This window comes from Bacillus rossius, chromosome 10 (assembly GCF_032445375.1).
Source record: "Bacillus rossius redtenbacheri isolate Brsri chromosome 10, Brsri_v3, whole genome shotgun sequence".
NCBI lineage: Eukaryota > Metazoa > Arthropoda > Insecta > Phasmatodea > Bacillidae > Bacillus > Bacillus rossius.
In genome coordinates, this window is record NC_086337.1 from 42,964,615 (window position 1) to 42,989,880 (window position 25,266).

Consider the following 25,266-nt stretch of genomic DNA (forward strand, 5'->3'; position numbering starts at 1 on the left):
AAGACACGGTGAGATATTATTGTTTATGGTTAGCGCGAATTATCCAGAGCCATAAATACTGTAATTATATTATTTCACTGGAAGTATTATTTTACTTGAACACTAGATTTATCTTCGCGAGTGGGAAACGAGGTGGACGTTGCCGTGAGCCTGTGGGTTTTCTCGGGATATTCCCGTTTTCATAATTTTCTTCCCGATCTCATTCCAGGTTGTTTCACTGTTCGACGCCATGTGCAAATCTAATAAACTCATTGTTAAGGTATAAAATCTTGATAAGAATTTACATATGGAAGTAAATGATAAAAAAGTGTACATACTAAAAGGCCGAAACTGTAAATCTAGATAAACTTCAAGCAAAACTTTAGTTAGTCTTAAAAATTTGTTTAAAAAATTTATAAGCGAAACATTGAATACCGTTCATTTGAAAGATACTCTTAAAGAAATGCTTGAGGCGGTAGTGTTGTATTTATTCATTTCCTTATCCAACTAAAGCTAAAAGTGTAGTATGTTTAGGAGGGTTCTGAGCTAAGGAAGGATTTGACTGAATCTCCTGTGTAAGCACTTTATCACGCTGGGTTGTGTTTTGCTTGTGTTCTGTGTAGTTACATGTTCGCGTGCAGTCCTTTGTCCAAATCTGTGAGAGGGAAGCGCATCTGCGGCCAAAGCGGCCCTTGAGGGTTTTTTTCTTTTTTTTTTAGCTGGCAAGAGGTCGAGGGGAAAGGAAAAAAAAAGGATTAGACGAAAGAAAAGTTGAGGAGGGGAGATTAACAAAAAAAAAAAAAAAGAACCGACTACCTGGAAGAAGGGAGGGGGGAGAGGCTGGAATGTTCACCAACGCTACCTGTCCGCTGACGGCAGTACTACACAGCTCCGCGGCGAGTGCGGACGTATCCGCGTAGAAAGTCGGTCACTGTGCTGCTCGGCTGAGGTTGGGTTTTTTTTTTTTTTCGGCCGGACCCTAGCGTCGCATTGCCGTCGAGGCGTTATTATTTTCTAACCCCCCTCCACCTCTTTTCCAAGCCCACCATGTCACCACCCCGCTCCGCGGGAACGCGTTCGTGAGTCAGTGTTCCAGTAGCGTTCGAGTCAGACTGCGTAGTGGTTGCGCGTTAGTTCGCGAGAGAGCGCAGTCGACGCAAGGTTAGCGTAGCGGAGGGAACAGAAACTCGATCCCGCGCGTCTAAGCTTGTGCGCTCTGGTGGTTGCGTGGAAGCTTTACTTCTTTTTTAATTTATTTATTTTTCCTTTTTTTTTTACTTCCGACTCCGGTTGTTTGCCGGCGTTGGCGGTTCCTCTCCATACTCCGAAACACGGAGCAAAGAAGAGACTGTTCAAGGTAAGTGTAAGAATAAGGGGATAGAGAGGAAGAGCTCAGAGCTTGCCTGGACCAGTGCTAGAACAGGAACGCGTGCTTTGTGTTTTCAGGTTTGTTTCTTTTATACGTTTGTGTTTTTTTTTTCCGTTCCTCCCTCTCTCTTTTTGTTCGTGTTTTTTTTTTGTGGCCGGGGATCGGCCATCGGATCGAGTTAGGGAGGAGGTTAAGTAGGAAAATCTCAATCGTACCGCAAGGTGGCGTTCTTGCGTGGAAAATGTGCGCTTGAACCAAATAGTTTCTTACAATTCATTCGCGTACGTGTGTAAAACCTACGTAAGTACTTTATTTTTTTTCTGGGTTTTGTCTCACTTTCGTCAAGCAAAATAATAAATTATTTTCATTACAAGTAGAATAAGCAGTGAAGCAGTTTTGTATATTTGAAGGTCTTGTGATCAACACAGAAGGCATAAACCTGACATTTTTTGCTTTTCGAAACGTACGCTTTTTTTTCTTTTCGTTTTTTTCTAAACTAGGTAATTCTCATAACCCATGATACCAATGTTTACTGTTGTAGATTAACGTGTGTTTTTATGAAGAGACTTGTTGACATAACAGAACAGTTAGTAGATGTCAAAATTTTTTGGATTGAATGCAGTTAGGGCTTCTTATTGGCTTATTACATAATAACCTTTCAGGTCAATAAATTACGCACACGTTTGTAGTATGACCCATGCGTAAGATAACAACATTGTTCTAGTGTAATTCTTACGTGCCTGTCACAATGCTCCGGCCTTTAACACTAACTAAACGCTAACTGTAAAAGTGGATTAGATTCGTAGGTGCGAAAACTGTCGTGAGTTTTAAAATTATATTTTTGCACGATTCATACAGGTTACGTTATGTCAATGAATTAAAATCGATTTTATGGATACACTCCAGTGCTGGTTTTCACGTTGTCATAGAGAAACTACAAAATGGACGAAGAAAAAAAAAACACAAACATAAGAATCAGCATCGACTGATTTTGGCCCGTTTTCTGTGGGTTTGTGTAGTCATCTTTTTTTTTTTTTCCGTAAATTTTTGTGTACAAAAAGTGAAAACCAGCAATGGCGTATGTCCTTAAAAATGTTTTAAATCTAACTTCCCCATTGTTAGAACCAGTCAATGAAAATATAATAGTGGTGGTGGTGATTGTGTGTACGTGTGTATTCTCCCCAGTGATTTTTACGTTATACTTTTTTAGGCGCTTTATGAAAAAAATTATGAGAGTGAATTTGTTCTATGCGCGCCTCATGCAATGAAATTATCACAGGATGAAAAAAAAGGCCACATACAAAAATAAGGCTACATAAAAAAGGCTACATACAAATAAAAAGTATATATATATATATATTCTTTTAAATCTTATACTAATGATAGATATTGGATACTGGTTTATGTAATTACAAAAAAAATATTGTGACTAAGTGATATAAATTGTAATTATAAACTTTTCCAACCTAGGTTATGTGCTCGAATGTATATATTTTTTGCATTACATATTATTAATTATTATTTAATAAATAATTAATTTTATGCTCGTGTTTATATTAATATTGAATACCGAGTATTTATTAAAAATTATTTCAACGGTTTCAATTTATAATATCACTCCAGTCCTATTAATATTTTATTTCGGTTAATTATTTGCATGCAAAATAATTAAAGTTATTTTTTTTTTATCACGCCAAGTAAAACTTCTAACGGGCTTACGTATGAACACACTCCTTTTTTTTTTCCCTCCGTGCTACCTAGCTATGGTACTACATAACATACTGCGACCCGCAAACGAAGATAAATATTATATCTATTTCGACGTGATAACGGCTTATAAATCGACGAACGCCGGCTGCACGCACGAAAAAGTGTCACTTTCCGCCTGACCCGAGCGTGCAAGAACCGGCCGACCACCGTGCGAGAAAATCTTCTATAATATCAAACGGGTTAATGCGGGCTTTTTAACTAATTGTTCGTGATTATATTTAAACAAATTATTGAAATTAAATTTGCAAAAATCTGTAAATAATATTTGAAAATTAAAAAGTATGCAATTTTTCATCAATGTTTTCTTATGACGTTATCGCGGAAAAATTATAGTCCGTAAACCGACTTTACAGACAACCCCTCCCTCCCCCCCTTTTTTTTTTTCGCTCCGCCGCCGGTCTCTAGCAACAGTGACCAAGGAAGACAATGTCCTCAACACTACTTGTAGCAGTGAGCGTCCCGGCATTTAGCCCATTAAAGGCGAGTTGGCAATTGTCACCGACCACGCGCCGTGACAGCGAGTAGGTGTGCTCCACTTTGTCACTTGTCACTTGTCACTCTCGCCGGAGCATGTGACGGCGGGAGGGCAGTGCGTTGGAAGGAACTTTCCCGGAGAAATTAGCGCCGAGATTTTTTTTTTTTATGGGAGTTTACGTTCTCTAAATCAAAACAATAGCCGAGTCTAATTATAATTAACTCAGTATATAAATTAAAAAGAAAAAGTTCTTTCATTCAGGTTTCATTTTTTTTAAAGCAGTATATTATTATTACTGTAAACAAAAATTATTCGTGAAACTCTTTTGGTTTCTAGAAAATAATAAATTATGTTGCTGGGTTCATAGTAAGTAATTAATTATGGTGCATAAAAATCACTAGTCGTAAAACATTTCTTTTTTATTGCTGTTAAATAATAAATTCTGTTTCTCGGTGCATAGTAACAATTATTTGTAAAACTTATTTGATTCCCACTAAATAATAATTTTTCGATTGCTTGTAATATATTATGCTGTTCGGTACACAGCGCCAGAACTTTTCATTTTTATTTCCCTTGTTTTCTAGTTTTCTGTTAAAGAAATTCGGAAATTACAGAGAAAAAAAGAAATAATTGAATTTTCATTAGCATGTAATTTTAAGGTGCTCGCCAATACCTTTCGATTTCAATTGAGTTTTAATGTTTTCGAACTAAAAAAAATTCTTTGAAGGTTACATTGCCTCATGTAATCACATGATTTCACCGGAATTTTAACTTAGCAAGTATAAACCCAACCCGAGCGTAATATATCAGGAAATAATATCAATTTTTCTTAAGCTAACAAAAAAAAACTGTCGCCTGAATATTGGATCCAGAATGGTTTAAAAACGTTGTTTAAAGTAATTTTTTTTTATTTTTCCAAATTTCCCTAGTCCCCTTTTCTCTCTCTGAAGGCTATTCCATTCCTCCTAGGCCCCCGATAAGGTCCTTCTTCAAAATATTAGTGCCTCGCAAAAGTAACTTATTGGTTACTTAACTTATTAGATGACACCGTAATTAAGTGTAATTATGATCTGTACTGAGATAAAAAAAGCAAATGCAAGGTAGGTACTTTTAAGTTATTAATCACTATGGTAGCAGTTTTTAATGAAGCGTAAGAAATCAGTATTATGATTACGATGAAAGAAGTGTAATTACAATGTTGCGCTATAATCCGCGTGAGATGAGATTTAAATTTAATTTCCATAACTAAACAAGTTACTTTGGGGGATCATTATGTAAAGTAACGTAGTGGTATGATTGGTGTGTGTGGTACATGGGTGGTATACTGATCGTAGACCTCTAGTGCAGGATGCAAGACTCGGTCTGTAGCATATATTATCAAGTCCGTGATTGGTATCATAGTGTTGATACTACAACACGATTGTCTGCATACACATAATTATGTTGGCTGGTTCTGATGCTGGTTAACGGCCACATGTTAAATCTACTACAGAACTGTTGTGTTATGTCTTTTCTGTGTTCGTTTTTTTTCCTGTGCACAATATTTGGACAGCAGGAAATTTAACTGCAAACGTTCCAATGAACGAGAAATAACCATGGCACGTTGGCCATAATTTATTACCCGAATTATCATGAACGTCTTCATAGGCCTGTGCTAACAGTAGTATTTTTAATTCGAAACTATTTCTTATACAAATTTCGAATTTGAAATTGAAAGGAATGGAAAAGTTTTTTTTTCTTTCAGTTCATTTTATGATAGTTTGAAATTATTATCTTTTTCACAAATATTTGTGCGTGTTAGTTGAGATTTATAGCGTTATTTTTTTTACAGTTGTTGCATAAAAAATTTTCCGGATTGCAGACTGTCCCCCAATCCGATCATATAAGTTGATCTGCCGCTTCACTGTGCATGTGTTAAAATAAACTCTGGCCAGTTATATTGGCCAATGAATGTATTAAAATTAATATTGTACAACAATTACTTTAAACCTAAATTATTTCGATCGTTGCACGGAGTGATTATACACTTGAATACACACAGAAAAAAGTTTTCTATATTTCCAAAAAATATTTCTTTGGAAACCAGTTGCCAAGGAAAAGTTTGTAATACCTACTACAAGAAATATATTGCAACTTTTTACAACACATAGCCGTGGTTATTTTTGCATATATGAAATACGCTTTTTGTGAAAATATTCAGTAGCCTATTTATTACGAAAACAGGTGATAATTTTATATTTTGGATGATGTTTAATTTTTTCTTTTCATTAAACCATGAAAAAGATAATAGAATATTCCATAATTTGAATTTAATTTGTTTTATTATGATTATTAATGTGCGCAATTAATTACTGGAATGGTTTACAAATAACTTTAACTGTTGGAGGTACCTACTGGGTCAATACAAAATAGGAATTCGAACCCGGTATTACTGCGAACACTATTTTGTAGTGAAACATTTTTTTAAACACGTTTTTATTATCTTCAATTGTACCTAACTATGTAATAAAATCTTGTAAGTCGATTTCAACTTACTTATAATTGTCGTTTCAATTTGAAATTTTGCAAGCAAATGTAATCCGAAATATAAAACAATAATTTAATGAATATGACCCGAAGAGAAGGGGGAGGGTCATAGGGGAAAAATACCACTACTTTCAAGCTATAGGTCAAAACACCACTACTTTTATGCTACGGACAATAACCATGCGTTTTATATAGCCATGAGTCCGGAGCATGGTGGGAAATTCGCCCGAAGACGACTACCCCATCCTCCCTAAAAGGGGAGGAGGAGTCAAAGCCACAAAAATTTCAAAAATTTCAAAAAACGATTCTTTTTTTTTATTTGGAGTGTTTCCGAGTCATTCAGGGTCATCACCCCCCCCCCCCCTCCCTAGTTGATTCTTATTTTAAGCTTATAAAAAAATCACGTTATACAGAAGTGTTCAGTCTGTAGCTGTTGAACAAATTAGGTTCTTAAATTTATTAATTTTTTTAATTTTTAGTTCATACAACAAAAAATCCTGTTTTATTAGTTTTTTAAAAAGTAAAATTTTATTCATGCAAAGGTACAAATGTACGAATATCTGTATTTTACATGAATAGTTCTGTTTCATTTACAGAAACATATATCGAATATTCGTTATCTCGAAGTGTAAGTATTTGGGAATCGAATCGAATTCGATCAGTGAACTATTCGCCGTCGTTGGTTCAGAACGTAGATGGTTCGCGCAGGCCTGAGCCACTTCCCCCTTGGCTTCGCTCCAGAATGTTCGCGAAAATGCGTGGCGCGGCTTGCAAACCGGTATTCCGGCCACGCCCCTCTTCTGTTCGCACAGGGCTTAGTGCCCTGTCTCCTTGGCGCGTGAGGCAGGGTTACCAGCCCTTAGCCGCTGAGTCGTTACCACAACGTCGAAATACCACAACGCCGAACGTACAATAACGCCGAATACCATAACGCCGAATGTCAAAATTGACCACAACGCCGACAGCTAGAAAACTGCTGTGTACCACATCGCCGAATTGCCACAACGCCGAAATAACAACTGAATGAATTTGTGTGTGTTTCTTAAATGTACCTTAACGCCGAAATACCACAATCAAACCTAACCTTACCTTACTTAACCTAACCTAGCGTAATATAACCTAACCTAACTTAACCTAGCCTATCCTAGCCTAGCCTAACCTAACCTAGCCTAACCTAACCTAGTCTAACCTAACCTAGTCTAACCTAACCTAGTCTAACATAACCTAGCCTAACCTAACCATTGTGGCAGTCCTGCAATGACATTTTTCGGCTTTAGTGTATTTCGGCGTTGTGATAATTCGGCGTTGTGGTACACAGCAGTTTTCTAGCGTGTCGGCGTTGTGGTCAATTTGGCATTCGGCGTTATGGTATTCGGCGTTATTGTACGTTCGGCGTTGTGGTGCGTCCCCTTCCTGGGGCATTTCACCGCCGCGTCTGCTGCTTCTCCACGACGCACGGAAACGTCACACACGACAACCAGTGTGATCGCATTTTCAAGGTTACGAAATATTAATTGAATTAAAAAAAATAATGTAAATAAGTTTTACGACTAATTATTTCTATTCACAGAGATACAGAATTTATTATTTTAATAGCGATCAAAAAAGGTTGGACGACTGATGATTTTTTTTTAGTAGCGGAAACGTCACAAATGACAACCAGTGTGAGTGCATTTTTAAGGTTACAAAATATTAATGTAATTAAAAAAAAAATTGGTAGTCTGTAAAGTCGGTTTACGGACGATAGTTTAACGTGACAACGTCATAACAAAACATTTATGAAATGATTGATCCAGAAGAAAATGAAATATCATATTCGGCCTGAGAGTGAGCCGTAATAGGTTTTTGCAACCAAACCATTTAGGCATTAAAAATATTATATTCTTTGAGGAAGAAATTTTTTTTTTTTTAATTTTTCTTCTTTTGTATGATAAAATCTACCTCTGCATACTTTTATGAATCAAATTGAATCATTTTTATTGAATTATCACTATTTTGTATGGATACAAAGTAGGAGTGAAATGAAATCTACAATTTAATTAATAAATTTACTTTTATTTGCATTCATTAATTCAAATATATTTATCACTTTTGAATTGTCAAGCGCGCCGTATTTATTTTAACTAATAAAAAAAATGTACCGCATCGGCCGAGATTCGATCCGTCAACCTTTAAATTGATAGCCAGCGATGCTGATCGCACGGCCACGAGGCCATATTTGAACAATAATAGTTTCAGATGTTATATATACATATTTATAAAAATTTTGTTCACGGTATGGGAATAATATTATTTTGTTTTTATAACACAATTTTATAACAAATACGCATCCCAAATACACCAAACTTATTTATAACGTGTTACAATATTTTTAAAAACATTGTGCAAAAGATCCCGGGTGTAATTTAAATTATTAATTATTATGTGTAACTGTAAAACACCATTGTTGGTTCAAAACGTTTTGAATATTCAACATTACTTTTAAATAACCGTACCGATTGTGCTGAAAATCGGTGGACGATCGTTAAATTACGCAATATTAATAATTCAAACGACGAAAAAATGATTCAAAAGTCAAATCGATGGTTGTTCCAATCGAGTGGAAGAGAGATGCCACGCATGCGTACAATGAACATGAAGAGAGATGCCACGCATGCGTACAATGAGCATGAAGAGAGATGCTACGCATGCGTACAATGAGCAAACAGGATACATCCGTAGTGGGACAATGTGCGTTACGGGACACTTTTTCGTGCATGCAGCCGGCGTTCATCTATTTATTAGACGTTGTCACGTCAAAAAACTAAACAAGTTTTACGAATAATTATTATTATGCACCGATAAAAACAATTTATTATTTAACAGTAATCAAATAAGGTTTTATAACTAATGATTTTTTTATCGGTGGAAACGTCACAAACGACAACCAATGTGATTGCATTTTCAAGGTTACGAAATATTAATTTAATTTAAAATAACGCTTCGAAATCATAGCACGGACAATTTGTGCATAAATAATAAAAATAAACGACAAAGTAGTCACAGAACACCAGATATTCTTGTACGTACTTGAAACAATTTTTAACGTAAACGGAAGAGTTTTACCCATTACACGACGAACGTAAAACAACTCCCTCACGATGCATCCCTGTATTTTGTTACGTACACGTTATTTTTTTAATTTCTTTTTTTTCCTTCTTCATCCTTTTCGAGTCTGAGCGAATTCTGTATCCTAGAGAACGAAACGTTTCACGTTTTCAGCTCGTCTCGTTCGCGACATCGCGGAGTTATTTTGTATCTGGTTGAAGGTGCAGGGGCGGACCCAGATTAAAAATTTAGGGTTGGGGGATTTTGGGTGAGGGGTGAAGAGGGAGGGAGAGAATTGTGGATGACCGTAGGGCAGTTAACTGGTGTGTCTGATTACGAATAGCATTCAAGAGCCATTGCGCTTGTCCGTACAGGTTTCGTTCCATGGTTTTGTCTTTAACGTGTATTTTTTGGACAGTGAAAAAGGCTAAAACGGGTGTTTTCACGGATATTTTTAGTTTATGGAAATTTCAGCACCGACAGTGGATTTAAGTGGTATGTGGACGTGCAGGAAACTTTTATCTTTAATGTTCCGTCGTAAAATGATAGGAATCATAAGAGTCTTAATTACGGACGCGAATACTGCACGCAGAGTCCAGTGCCTGGCGCGTAGAGGCGAAAAGGCGTGTGATCCGCGAGCGAGTGTCGCCCTTAGCCCCCCAGTGGTTTGAGAGCTCGTGTGCCTGACCAGGCGGCCATTTAAACGCATTTCTGACGTTTTGAAAAGTATATATATTTTAAAAAACTTATACAGTTTTTGTTGAGGGGTTCGGGGGGGGGGGGGGGGGGGGGAGAGAGAGAGAGAGAGAGAGAGAGAGAATCGTCCTACCCACTGAGAGACGGCGGCACCACCATCACTTCGTCCGCGAACCGCATCGAGGAGAGAAACGGATGCTGATTGGTGCACGTGACCTCGATGCGCAGGGACTGGAAAACTCCGCTGGTTCAACGACCTCTCGGATGGACTCCGATGCGGATAGGTAGTTCTGCTTCCGTGTTTCGTTTATAAACTGTTGTTTTCAGGAGAGTGAAAATGGTCAAAACACGTGTTTCCTGAATAATTTTTAGACATGAAACGCCCGGTAAAGATTCTTGAAAGCACCCAAGGGCCAAATATTACAGTTGCCCTGCGCACGACGAGAAGACTGCGCGCCAGTCCAGAGGCGACACCGCGCTGGAAGCACCAGCGAGCATCGCCCTTATCATCCCGCCTCACCAACACAGACGCCTGAATATGCGGGCCGAAAATGGCTGATAGCGTGGATGGTGTTCAATTAAGCATGGATATATTGTGAACTAGTGTACATTAGTTTGTCTCGTTAAAAAAAAAAAAAAAAAACTTAAAGAATATTTACTGACAACTTGGTAAGGTTGTGAGTAGTCTGTTGTTATGGCGTGTTAGGACCTTCACTGAGAAATGTTAAATCAAACGAGCGGTCATAGATTATTTTTTCATTATTTTCGCATTTGTATAGGACAAAAGTATTGAACGCTACCGTGGGTTTTCACTAAAGTGGTCATGGGTAGAAGTAGTTAGGAGTTGGTATTGTGGTTTTCTGAATGCACGAGGTAAAATCACATTTATCTATTGCGCGTTTTTTTTTTTTTTTTTTTGCTAGGGAGTGGGAAGGGGAAGTGAGGAGGAGGAGGAGGAGAAGGAGAAGGAGATGGAGAAGGGAAGGGAAAGGAAAGGAGGAAATGGTTGTCCAGTGTTGTGTAAGGGTACTTACTTTTTTTTTTGTTGCGTGTTCGTGCTGTCCACATTATCAGCGAGTTATTTCACGTTTTATCGCCGTACATCGCCTGCCTTTGTATGCAACGTGGCGTGCTTGTCTGTGTAGCCGGCTGTGCATGTCTTACAATTCAGACGTCGCGATTCATTTCGACACACCACGTTGGAAGCAGTATATAGTCCTGTGTCGCGATCTTGTCTCAGATTTGTCAGTTCCCACGAGCAGTATCCTTCCGCCACTTTTGTTCTGTCAACAGACTTCATGTGGTTGTCAGTGTTAACGTTGCAAGTGACAGTTGGGTAATTGGTGCCTGGGTACTTTTTTCGGGAACTGTCAAATTTGAGAAAAGTTACGTGACACAGATTACCACTAATGTTGCAACGAGGAAATTTCTTTGGATAACATATTTTTGTAAGTTTTTTTTGTTGTTTATACTGTTGATAGATAGGATATATAAAACACGGAAATGTACTAGAGCGTGTTAGCGATGTTTAACGAAAAGAAGAGGTAAAGGTTGTTGGATGTATTTTATTTAATGCATCCTGGGTCAAAATGCCATGATAATTTTTTTCATTCCAAATATTTATGTCAAGAATTACGGCTATTCGTCGTCGACCTGGTAAACGTAGCGATTTGTTGCCATGGCATCGTTTGATTATGCGCAACTGTATCTCAGGGCGAGGCCTACTGTGTATTTTATGTTGTTTTTTATAGCTCGTTCGTTTCTTCTAAGTGTTTAGATTGGTTTGACTGACTCAATTCCTTCTTCAGGATTCCATATAGGCCTATTTACTTATTGATTTTTGTCAATTGCTTGTTTTCCGGTATGGGGCATACAGTATTTATATCTTTTTTTATTTATCGGTCTTGGTTTTCTATAATAGAAAAATTCTTTGAAGTGGCACATGTCCATAATTTTCGCCGTAAGACCTACAAACAAACTTGTATGATCACATGTTTAAGTAACCACCAACACCTCCAAACTACAAAGACAGCTAACTGTGCACAGCAAGGCAGATCAAACGAAACAATGACCAAGGCCGTGTCCGAATTAGCTTGTAGTATATACTTATATGCACTTGTCATCAGAAGTGACGTAGCGAGGGCTGTCACAACTTGACAGGTATGCAAGTAAACGAATCTGTGTACTTCTCGCAAACTTCCAGGCAAAGAAACGTCACCATTAAAAAAAAAATTGTAGGATTTATTTGATTGAACACTTAAGAAGTTAAAAACTCATAAGAAAAGGTTTCACTTTATTTATTTTTAACAGGATTAACATATTGAATGTAAAACAAAATATTTGAACAGTTTATAATGAAAGAATGTTTCAGCAAATAGATGTATAATATACCGATCGTAACTTCCGACATTTCGGTTGCGCGAGGTTTCATTCGAAATCAAACCATCTTTCCGCCTTAATAATCCGCGCGCATGTTCAATGACTGGGCGTACCAACTAAAACACCACAATCTACTCAACACATCTCGTTACATTAATTAGGTGTGTGTGATTAATTAGTCGTGTCTTCCGTGTAGCATTCATTAACGCGCGGATGTTGATGAATGATTCATTAAAGCTGCCCCGTAGGTGCAGGGCGTTAATTGTTCCGCCACTTAAAAAAAAAGAGTGCACGCGTGCGCTTCAATCACGTATGCGTTTATTTCGGAACGAAGAGATCCCTCGTTGCGTAACGAGGAACGAGTCGGGCACTTCGAAAGCTGTTGCGGAAACGATTCCGTGGAATGGAAACAAGTAAGTAAGTGTTCCGTTGCGTCAGCAGCTGTTCAGTCCACGCCTTTTCCTTCTTCTCGTTCAGATGACGCGGAGGTTCAACAACCAACGCTGGGAAGCAAAAATGGCTTGCCCTCGACCGTGTAGTCGATAGCGTGGCCGTACGTGGTGGGATTGTCTATGTCTAGAGACCTACAAAATTCGCGGTTTCGATGGCCTTCAGGATAGACTGCACATACCCCTATACACTCGGGCAAATAACGCAAGTTCATTGGCTGCCGACTTGTAAGTCGTCTCAGCTGGTTTGTCTGTGATACGATCCTTCTTTGGTTGAGGGTTTATAACTAGCTGAGATTTGTCCAGATTAACAGTAAGCCAATAGCAAAATTATCTAAGAGGTATATGTGTTTGAATTCTAGCCTATTACTGAATGAATCCGCGAATTTTGCAGGTCTCTATCTATGTCGAAGGCAACGGGCCCGCCGCACGTATGTTAGTTAAACTGCACGCGGGGGAAGCAAGCACAAACAAGCATCGTGCATTCTTTAACTATTCGTTAACGCGACATTAAAAATATATAACAATTTCACACCTAAGAATTCACGGAAACCAGGTTTAAGAAACATTCCGTTAAGGACCCTGTCGACGCTGTCAAATTTTCGCTCCCGACACCTTCCGGTATGTTGCGTCGAATAAAGTTTGGAGGGTTGTGACGTCACCGAAAAAAGTCACTGGGGCAGCCATGTTTGTTTTGAGTTTCCATCAAATATTTTGCATTTTTGACAGGTTTTAAAATAGTTTGGATCTTGGATACATTCAGCCAATCAAACTCGTGCCTGTCGGAAACAGAAATGACATCCGTTTCCGACACAACGAGTATTTAAAATGTCGAAGAACACATGGGCACTCAAAGAGGTCACAAAAGTGAAGTAGGCTAGCTAAAATAATGATCATATGAGTTTCGAATGCGAAATAATTTTATGTGTAAAGAGGAAGTTGTGTTTCGATAACTTTAAATAATAATAATCATCCGTGGAAGTTTATAATCGAGTAAACACTTCCAAAATTATTTATTTTTTTTCGTGTTTCAAGTGTGCAAGTAAAGTATTGTCTGGAGATTACGGGCTTTAATGAACTATTAGTTACGATCCAAAAACTGTGTCAGCGTGTGCGGAAATTTTCCATTGTTTTTTCTTTATTTCTTTCTTTTTTTACTCCTTTTTTTAAAGTTCTCGAATTACCGAATAATCATGTTTAAAAAAAATTGTTAGTAGAAAAAGCTATTGGAAACTAAATAGTATATTATTATGCTTCCTTTGTGTGAGATGACGCCGTTGCGTGCCTATCGTATAGTCTTGTCTCGTATAACTTGTCTCAAATTTTAACATTTCTCAAAAGTATTACCAATCGTCTGCATATCCTTCTGCCACTGTTGTTATGTTAACAGTGCTTGAAAACCACTTCTTATGGTTGTCGGTGTTTGTGAAAGAAAAAAAAAATCATGTGATACTTTGCGAGTGACAGTTGGGAAATGGATACAACTGGAACTACTTTTTAGAACGGTCGGACTATAGCTCGACAGAGAGCATAGTTCTTACGTAACGCCACGGAAGAAATGTCGTGCGATAAGAGGGAAAGTTAAATGGCAGTTGCGGTAGAAGGTCTTTTTTTTATCGTATATAATGTTTCATGTGCAGTTTAACTTGTTGTGCGGTTGAAAAAGTTTTGAAATCGTTCTGCTTAGACGTTGAAAAGGAAAGGATGCAGCTTATGTAGTTGGTTTTTTTTTTTTGTATATTTCTGGAAGACAGCTAAGTGAACGATTAGTTGTGCCATTTTGCAAGTGTTTTTTTTTTTCCTAATTAAAAACAGATGTAGAGAATTTATACAACACTTGTTGATTTCTGACAACAAAAAAAACATTTGGAAGGTTTATCATGTATAAATAAGTGCTGACTGGGAAAATTCGCCGGTTCAATGACCTCTAGCATATACTGAAGAGTCCTCTGAAACCATAAGCTAAAGGCAACGTGTTCACTGACTGCTGACTTAATGACATGTCTCAATTGGAATGCCAGGGATTCGTTACTTCTTTGAATTGTGATTCCTCATTGATAGAGACCGGAAAAATTCGCGGGTTCATTTCGTGATATGCTAAAATACAAATAATTATACCGTTGTGCTGCTTCTGCTATTGGTTCACTGTTAATATGTAGGACTCTTGGCCAATTAGAGACAGTCAATCAAAGAGGTATCCAACCACAAGTTACCCACTTGAGACGGCTCATAATTCAGTACCCAAAGAACGGGCGCCGTTTCCCCAAGTAGGCAGAGGATTGTGGAATCTATCCTGGAGGTCATTGTACTCGCGAATTTTTCCAGTCTCTACTCATTGACACGTAAACGATGAACCAAAAGCATAAGCAGCAGAAAGGTAAAGTGGTTCGAATTTTAATCTATCATGAAATAAATTTGCAAATATTTCCTGGTCTTACTTAAGTTGAGGAGATCAGCCACATAATTTTTGGAATCATAACATGCGTCATCCCATAATAAATAGCTGCCAACTTGTACTAAACATGTAACGATAATAGAATAACAAAACAAAAATGTTGTCTACAGTAGAACCTAGATTATCCATCACCAGATTAACCGAGCATTCGGTTAACAGGGTTCTCAATTAAAAATTAAACATTTTTTGGGGTGAAGGGGGTTAGGGTAGGAGGAAGAACCAAGCTCGTGAAGTTTAATTCGTTAGGGAAGGGATAATAAAGGAGTAAAACTAAAAACTATGTACTGAAATTAGAAACGAACGGACAAAGAAACTGACTAGAAATTTCCGTAATAGTTGTTAAATTGTTTTGTATAAATTACTTACCAAACTTTTGTTGAATTGTGTAACCTAAATACATTTGAATTAAATAATCCGTTATTTTCATTTATCTGTGCTGACCTCTTTCTATATATATCTCTCCCCCCCCCCCCCCCCCCCAATTACCCCGGTTAGTCAAGGTTCTATTGTACTTATTTGTGTCTACACAGAAAAAAAGTATTCTGTATTTCTGCAATAAGATTCCTTTGGAAACCAGTTTCCAATAAATAGTTTGATACACTACGAGAAAGCTACTGTAACTTTGTACAACACATGGCTATGGTTATTTTTGCACATACGAAATACTCTTTTCGATATAATCTCAGTATTTCTTACGAAAATTGGCGCATTATTTTATATTTAGTTGATGTTTCATTCAAGCATAAATATTTTTAAACCATGGAAAATATAATAGGATATTCAAGAATTTGACTTTATTTTGTTTCATTATGCTTATTAATGTGCTCAGTTAATGCTGGGAAGCTAGTCAGAGAACGGTTTACAAATGACTCGTAACTATTGGAGGCAATGGGACAACACAAAGCATAAATGCCTGAGAAAGAATCCCAACCCCGCATTACTGCGAACTCAATTTTAAAAATTGATAACAGTTTTCTGATTGAATTAAAACCACATTACGCAGTAGCCACCGGCGTGGCCTTGAAACCCAGAAATTTTCAGTTACTTATTCCATTTGGTTCTCCTTGCCCGTACTGCACAAAACTGTTAAAAATTCAACTTTGCCAGTTAAGTATGCGAAACATATGCACTGTATATGTCGTATATACATTTTGTTGGAAGTTTGGCCACTCAAAAAGTCGGCAAGTTAAACGTAAATGTAAGGTAATGACTTGGAACGAGATGTACCGACCTTAACGGGCCCGCCTCGTCAGGGGTGTATGTGTGTTAGTGAGGTGGGATGATAAGCGCGACGCTCTACTGGTGCTTCTAGCGCGGTATTAGCCTCTAAGCGCAAGGCTCTGAACTGGCGCGCAGTCTTCTCGTCGTCACAGGACAACTGTGAAAATTGAGCGGCGACCGTAACATTATATGGGCCGAGAAATGAAGATAAAGGTGTAATGCAAGTCCCTTAAGTGATTTCAAGAATCTTTACCGGTTGTTTTACGCCTAAAAATTACTCTGAAAACGTGCGTTTTTAGCAATTTTTAACTCTTCTGAAAAGACAGTTAAAAAACTTAATCCGAAATCAAAAGTACTTTTCGGCCCTCGGCGAACTCTTGAATGCTTTTTCTCAAGCAGATCCCACACGGGTGTCTTGAATGGTTTTCAAATCGCGTTGTTTTTCCTGAAGCTCTGCCCGCACCGTGTGTGTGCCCGGGTAGGCGGGGCCCTTGACGGCGCACGGTAGGAGGGGGGTCGCGCTCACGGGGGCAGCTGTGCTGGTGTCGTCGTTCCGCTGCGACGTCGGCCACATGGCGCTGCTCTGAAGCCACCTAAATAAACCGACGACGCGGCGAGGGGAGAGTGGAGAGATAACATAAAGTCCCTCTCCCCCCCAATACCGTGAACCCTCCTCTCTCTGTGAGGGTAAGTGGGCGGTGCGCCCCCCCGGAAATAGAAGGCAGGGGTACGTCCAGGTGCGTGGACTCTCCCCCCCCCCCTTCTTCAATTCTCCCCTTAGCAATCCGCCGAGTTGGAAGAGGGGAGGGGGGGGGGGGAAACTCACGGCATGATGTGACGTAGTTTGAAGTCACTTTTCAACCTCACCCATCGCCACAACGTTCCGCCCTTAAACACTGCGGGGAACGGGTGCTTGAACCACACGTCTGATGATGGTGCGAGCAAATAACAGTCGATTTCCATTTTTTCCACTGCCGAAGTTTTTTTGAACTGCATTCCTTCAACTCATTAAACGCACTATCCTAAACCAACGAGTTCTAGTTGTGGATGCAGTAACTACGTGTGATCCGCGTCCAGAAATTTAGCTGAAAAAAAAAAAAAAAAAAAAAAAAAAAAACAATTTTTTGTGCGTTCATCACGCTCGGCATTATTTTAAAGAATTCTACGTAAATTTTCGTGTCCGAGTTTCGTATTATAAGCGTATTTGCAACATGAGAAAAATTTAATGTGCTTATTAACGAGGTCAGACGCCACACATATCTGGCGAGTGCTGAAACGTCTGACTCCACCCTGCGTGACGTGTGCAGCCTGTCTGTGCTCGCACCGGACACAGGCCGCTGCGGTTTCCAGGTCTTGTTGCTCCACGGTGAGAGGGGGTTGAGGGGGGGGGGGGGTGCGGTCAGAGCGCGGGGAGAGAAATGTTTAGTCGCCGCAACCGAAGCTGTTGCCGGTTGCGTCAACAAGTGTCCAACCGGGTTGGATGACGTCTACTCCTGTGTGTGTGTGTGTGGGGTGGTTAGGGGGGGGGGGGGGGGGGAAATCTTCCTGCACCAGTGCACAGAAACAAAATTTATGTACTTTTACGAAAGATTCCCTTGAAAACCTGTTGCCAAGAAACTGTGTGCACAACACTCGGCTATTTTTGCATACATATATGAAATGTGTTTCTACGAGATAATACTAACAAAAATTGGCCCATAATTTTTTTAAATATTGTAATTGATGTTTCATTCAGGCATAGTATTCTTAACCATGGAAAATATAATAGAATCCTAATAATATTATAAAACGAAATTTGGTGTGTATGATTTGTTACTCCTTGACGCCCGAACAACTGAACTGATTTGGACGAAAGTTGGCATGCAGCTAGCTCATAACCTGGATTAAAACATAGGCCACATGTTACAATGAAATTCCATCTCTAATGGAGTGAAAAAAAAAGGGTAATTTCATTTTATTATATCAGAAAAATCATAGGTCATAGACTGAAATACAGTGAGTGTGTGTCATTTCTGTATGTCCGCCACACGGTAATACCCATAAGTACCTAAGGTCTGGCAACTTCCTATCCTTCTCCTTGGTGAGACCCGTCCGCTTAGTGGAGTTCGCGGCAGTTAGCGAAATAACGGTGCTAATAACAGTTCAGTTTTGAACTTCGTCAATGGATGGCGTTGTCTTGAATTGGGGCGTCCATCACGTCTTGAATTTTGGTTCGTTTGACCCGTATGCTTCCCTGAACAGCCTGACTGTCTAGTCGATTCTTTTTTTTCCTAACCTAACTAAAACTAAGTGTATTTTGGAGGGGTCCGGCTTAGGGAGGGACCCAGGTGCGTCTTAGGCCGAAGCCTATACGCCTAGTCATGCTGGGATTAGCCATGAGGGGAGAGGGTCGCATGCATCAGCCCGACTGAATTCCTTCCACGGAATTATCCGTACATTTACGAAGATCATTCAAAATGACTAACCAGTCCTAATCATCAATTTTATTACATGCATTTTATATCTTTATTTAGAGATGAACAAAATTACAGCTCTATATGCCGCTTCACATTTTGTTGTATTTTATAAAAAATAAAAAGATAATATTTTAACACTGAAAATATTTCTGCGTAGTACTTCAACACTATTACAGAGACAATAAATAATATGTTACGTAGTCAGTATAGTTACTCAAAAAATAATCAAAACTTGCATTTATACAGTATATCTCAAATTATGAAATATAGTTAGTCATAATCGGCTGTAGGGTTCTCATTTCAGAAATGTAGTTAGTCATAATCGGCTGTAGGGTTCTCATTTCAGAAATATAGTTAGTCATAATCGGATGTAGGGTTCTCATTTCAGAAATATAGTTAGTCATAATCGGATGTAGGGTTCTCATTTCAGAAATAGAGGCCCAGTTAGTCATAATCGGATGTAGGGTTCTCATTTCAGAAATATAGGCCCAGTTAGTCATAATCGGATGTAGGGTTCTCATTTCAGAAATATAGGCCCAGTTAGTCATAATCGGATGTAGGGTTCTCATTTCAGAAATATAGGCCCAGTTAGTCATAATCGGATGTAGGGTTCTCATTTCAGAAATATAGGCCCAGTTAGTCATAATCGGATGTAGGGTTCTCATTTCAGAAATATAGGCCCAGTTAGTCATAATCGGATGTAGGATTCTCATTTCAGAAATATAGGCCCAGTTAGTCATAATCGGATGTAGGGTTCTCATTTCAGAAATATAGGCCCAGTTAGTCATAATCGGATGTAGGGTTCTCATTTCAAGCTCGGTGCCACGGCTAGTGCGACAGGGTGCCTGCTAATATTTTTTCTGTGAAGAAATTTTTAACAGTGCTCGTGAGTATACGCAGATACGGTCTTTGTGACTTCTTCACTGGAACACAACACACGGAAAGAACAATTTCCCGTGCCCTCCTATACCTGGGATAACGGACTGCGTGACATATTACCGTCGTAAACGCGACCTCCTCTTCGCGACAGGTCAAAGCACAAAAGTCACGCTGCGTGATTTATGTATACATGCGTGATGCGGCTCGTGTAGGAAGGCAGTTCCGGAGAGAACAGTTACCCTTGCCCCATCCTTTCGCAACCGTGGATATTCCTCCGTTTATTTATGGGGCGTGTTCCCAAACGAAACAGCGTACAGGACAGTTCGTATATTACCGTGTCCACGGGCGTTTATGGGACACTCTCCAGTTGTCAATATAGTTTATGCCATGAAACTTGTCTAAAATTTGACAGTTATCAATATTAGTACCAGTTCCACCCTTTTTTTCCCAACTGTCACGTGCATGTCTTCACATGAGGCTTTTTACGAACACGTGAATATTTTTACTAACACCGAGGCCAGGGACGTCGGAACAGGGGGGGGGGGGGGCAGCAGGGGCGAGTCGCCCCCGTGCTGTTATGCATAAGGGGGGGGGGGGGCGAGAGTAGCATTTCGCCCCCCTCCTTTTCCCAGAATAAATGTTTGGTCCTAGTAGTATTTTTCTCAACCAGTAGTTACAAACGTTGCATTGGTGATCACATTGATTAGAAAATCAAATTTATGATTGTCAATATACTGTAAAATGATTGCAAATTTCTAGATGGTATTTTAATTTAAATTGTACTACATCTACTGTCAGAGTAGTATTTAATACATACTACGTCATCAAATTCTTGGAATGGTATATGTAATATTTTGGTTCGGAAACTCATTAAATAGCACAATTTTGCATCTAAAATTCCAAATTTTCCCGGACCCGCTCTAGCACTGAGGTAAGTGTGATACATCTTCCCCCCCCCCCCCCCCCCCACTCATGAAAACGTTCCGACGTCCCTGACCGTGGCCATTGGTTCAATTTTTTGAGAACTTTCACGTTTGAGACAAGTTACTTGTCACGCACTGTAGCAGCTCAGCCCAGTACTTTTAAACTACCGCACTTTTGAATTCTTAAATAATTTGATAAAAACTAATATTCACCAATAGTTCTAACACTTTTTTTACTATAATTTACCTACTGTTTTCTGTCTAAGGGACCTAAACATGTTTTCAAAAAACAATAAAAAAAAATAAAAAAATGCATTACAAAAAGCAGTTAAGCACAAGTTTAAATAGATGCATATAGTTCATATCAGCTAATTTAAACTCTCGGAATAAACTTCTAGCAGTTTTGTACAATTTTTATCTCCATGATTAAAATAGAATACCCTACGACGTTCACTGATAAAGGGCTTTATACTTTAAAAAAATTAATGACTAAATTTTAGGGGTACCTAATATATTGGAAATTAATAAAATTTCAACGCAATAATATGATTTTATATGCTGTTTAGTATGATGCATTTTATTTACCGTTTATATTATATTACATGGTAAACTATGTTACTACATACGACAGTCACAATAGTTTTAGTAAAATGTTCTACCCATCTTTGTTTTTTTTTTTAATTGGAAAAAAGGGGAGGGGGAAGGAGGGAGCATTTTGGAATACCTCATAGTTAAATGGAAAATCCGAAATTTCGATAAAAATAACAGTCCCTTAAAAGGCTATTATTTAACGCATTTGTGACGCCTTGAAAAGTCATTATCGAAACTGTGGAGTTTTTTTATATTATCTTTCAGTTTTTTTTTTTTTTTTTTTTTTTTTTAAGTTCTCGGATGGTTATGGAAAATGGGGCCCGGGGAGGGGGGAGAATCGCCTTCGTTGCCCTTCCCCTGGGACCACAACTGGTTTTACCTGAAAGTAAAAAGTGTGAACATACGTGTAAAATGCAGGCAGGTTGAGATAATTAACAGCTCGAAACATCTGCTGGTGGAACGCACGCATGTTTCTTCTCGATGAAAAAAAAAAAGAAATTCTTCAAACGTAATAAAAAAAAAAGGAAGCCAAAACTACACCTGCCGTGTGTACGGCAGGTGTGGGATAGATTCCACAGTCCTCGAAATGCTGGGCTGAATGTCGCCCGTTCATTGGCGGCTCACTCAGAATGTCCTGAGCAGGTGGTTGGCATACTTGGGACGGGGAGAGACAGTTTTGTTAGTTGCCACACGCTAGAAGTGACTCACAAACATTTAGTATCCTACAGATAATTTCAGGCGTGCCATGTACAGATCCCTGGGAAACAGGCTTGTTTACAAATAGATAGGGGCATGCATTTTTCGCGAAAAGATCTGAACACTTATTAGACTGCAACAAGGTATACCCGCACCTGTGGTTTCTTCCTTGTGATTAGCGGCCGTCTGCGAGAGAAGTCGTTGCCTTATTTGACCGAGCCACCCAGGACGCGTTTGCTTCCGCACTGGATTATCGTGATTGGGGTTGTTACGAAATACGTGTACCTGAAAGAAAATCACCCAATCACGAAACACAGACGATGCTACAGTGTTTTAACTTTCAGCTAGTCTCGAAATATTTTCGCGTTATCTGCATGCCCCTACAAATAGAGGGAAAAGAACAACCAACTGCAGCGCCGTACTACAGGACTGTGTAGTTTTTAGTCCGATGGCGCGAAATTGTAGCGTATCTTTACTACCAATCCCCCCCACCCCCACCCCCCGGCTACGAGTTTGACGAGTTAGACGCATTGCTGTTTCCCCCCGCGTCGCCGGTAAACAAAGCGCCTTCGCGTACAAAGGCGCAAGTATTTTCGGAAGACTAGGAAGGTCAAGACGAAGAGCACTGGGGGTTTTCATTGGGCCATAACCCCTCTCCCCACTTCCCAAGACATTCCTTTCTTTTCTAAGTCACAAAATCGTCGAACAACCGCCACCAAACTTTCAACAAGTCCGAAATGTTTTCTCTCGTAATACTACATTCGCATCGCGTTTCCTGCATTCACGATACAATTTTAGGTCCACTACTTAACCGAGTAACTGAAAATTTACAGATTTGTGATGCTCCGAATTTTTAAGTTTCTTTTGTAATATCGATCTTTTCTTCAATTACAGCAAATCCGTCTTGCTATGACCATCTTTTCGTTATATAGAGCTCACTACCCAATCATGTACATAATCCAATCACGTACGCATGTAAATTATGATAATGTTTTGAACGCACGGAATATTTATTGCATTTTTTAAAAGCACAAATTTTCGATGGAAATTATCAACATGTTTGTTCGCTTAAGTACGGGAATGCGGTTTTCGTGAAAACAAATTCTGATCATGTTTAAGACTGCAATAAGGTATGCCCGCGCTAACAATTGTTCCCTTGCGATTGACAGCCGTCTGCAAGAGACGCCATTGCCCTGTTTTGCCGACTATGATCGGTATATGCTGACAGTAGGCATGCACCTGAAATAAACCCAGCCAATAAAAATGACGCTAAAAAGTTTTAAATCACAGGTGGTATGGAAATATTGTCCCGAAAAGTACATGCCCCTACAAGTGAGGTTTCTCCTTGTCATTAAATATTAACTAAACACTGAATAAAATAACACTCTTAGAATTGTCTGTAGTACGTTTCAAACTATGTAATGTCTATGGACATGTATTTTAAGCAGGAAAAAAAAATCTGATCGTCTTTTAGACTGCAATAAGGTATGCTTGCGCAAGCAATTGTTCCTTTGTAATTGGCGGCCGTCTGCAAGAGAAGATATTGTCCTGTTTCGCCGGGCCATTCAGGACGTGTTTACTTCCGCACTGGGTGGCTGTGATTGTGATGTGCCGACAGTCGAAATGTACCTGAAAGAAACTCACCCAGTCACGAAACACAAGACGATGCTGAAAAATTTTAACACACGCTGCTGGTCTGGAAATCTTCTCGCGAAAAATTAATGGCCACGCTGTGTCTCTTCTGCGGAATTATCTGTTCTTGGGTGGTGGGGAGTGGGGAGGGGGTTGGATGAGAACCCGGCCATACGGGCTGCGCGAAGCCTCTTCTAGCCAACAATGGCGCACTTGAGAGTTCCTCTCCCTCCCCTAATTTTTTTTTGTCCCCGGCGAGGGAGGCGCCGATGAAGAGCAAACCAGCTGGTGTGGTCCCTGGTTGGGGGTGAGTCCTTCCACCTCCAGCGCGGACTTTTTATAGGGGGTGAGTCAGAATTCCACAGACAAAATTTAGATGCAACTTCATCGCGGAAAAAACAAAAACTTCGAAAACATGCTATCTACTCATTGTACAAAGTGTGCCATCACAAGGCTGGGTACACGCTTTTGAATTAGAAGCTGTGCAACTATTTTCAATTGCTAGAGACCGGAAAAATTCGCGAATTCATTTCGCGATATGCTAAAATACAAATAGTAATACCTCAGTCCTTCCTCTACTATTGGCTCACAACTCACCTGGATGACTCTGGGCCAATGAGAAACACCCAACCAAAGCTTTATCGAATCACAGGCTGCTACACTGGAACATCTCACTAGACAGCAGCCAATGGGTGGGTGACATTTGACCGAGTGTACGTAAAACTGTGGAGTTCATCCTGCAGGCCATTGTACCCGCGAATTTTTCCGGTCCCTATCAATTGCAAATACTAGATAAAAATATTTAAGACACTGACTATCTCAACGGATCAGGTTATCGGGCTTATTTCTTCATATGGATGTTACGTCAGCAGCTGTTGCTATAAAAATTAATTCACCATATTTTTTTTTGATCACACCTCGTACATCAGCTTCGCCCTCTAGAGATCTGCAGAAATTCGCTTTATTTTCTGGCAACAGGATAAACACCACTCACTCGTGTACTGATAATTCTGTGTCTGATTTTACAAATTACCCTCCGGCCGAACTGAATGTCATTGGATAAGTTCAATGTTGTTATTGGTTTCTTGTTCTCCAGGGCGTGCCGAAACTACCTTTGGACGCAGTTCACTTGCAGTGCCGTAGAGAGATAGTGATTGGTGAAGGCGGAAAAAGGGGGGGGGGGGGGATCCGGGGCCCGGGCTTGCCCTGATAGGACGAAAATTACAAATCTGTTGTTAATAGAATTCATATAAAACCTTAATAGTAATGCGATATGCATATATGAAATAGGATTTTCGAGATAAATTCTGAGTATTTCTTACGAAAATAGGCGCATAGTTATATATTTTAATTGATGTTACATTCAAGCATATTTTTTTTTAAAAACCACGGAAAATATAACCATATATTCAATATATTATTTTGTTTTATCATGCTTGTTATGTGCGCAGTTAGTACTGGAATACTGTCCAGGGAAAGGTTTAACTATTGGAGGTTCTGGGACAACGCAAAGCATAAATGCCCGGGTAAAAGAATCCGAGCCCAGTATTACTGCAAACACTATATTTTTTTGTAGTGATACAGTTGTGTTGCATGTAAGTGCGCAAATTTACAAGTATCTGTAATTTTATATGAACATTTCTGTTCCATTTAGAAAAAAAAAGGGGGGGTAGGGAGGGGGTA

The 25,266-nt window shown here is 39.2% G+C and overlaps 1 protein-coding gene across 2 annotated transcripts in view; it reads left to right on the forward strand.

The window, feature by feature from the left end:
* Positions 1-877: 877 nt before the first annotated feature.
* LOC134536030 (balbiani ring protein 3-like) overlaps positions 878-25,266 on the forward strand; it is a 160,395-nt gene continuing 136,006 nt past the window's right edge. Inside the window, exon 1 of one of the 2 annotated variants that reach the window (XM_063375540.1) lies at positions 878-1,336. The gene's annotated coding sequence lies outside the window, so the exon portion shown is untranslated. Of the gene's footprint in view, positions 1,337-1,440; positions 1,649-25,266 lie in introns of those variants that run through there. The other variant, XM_063375542.1, reaches the window with a different exon arrangement.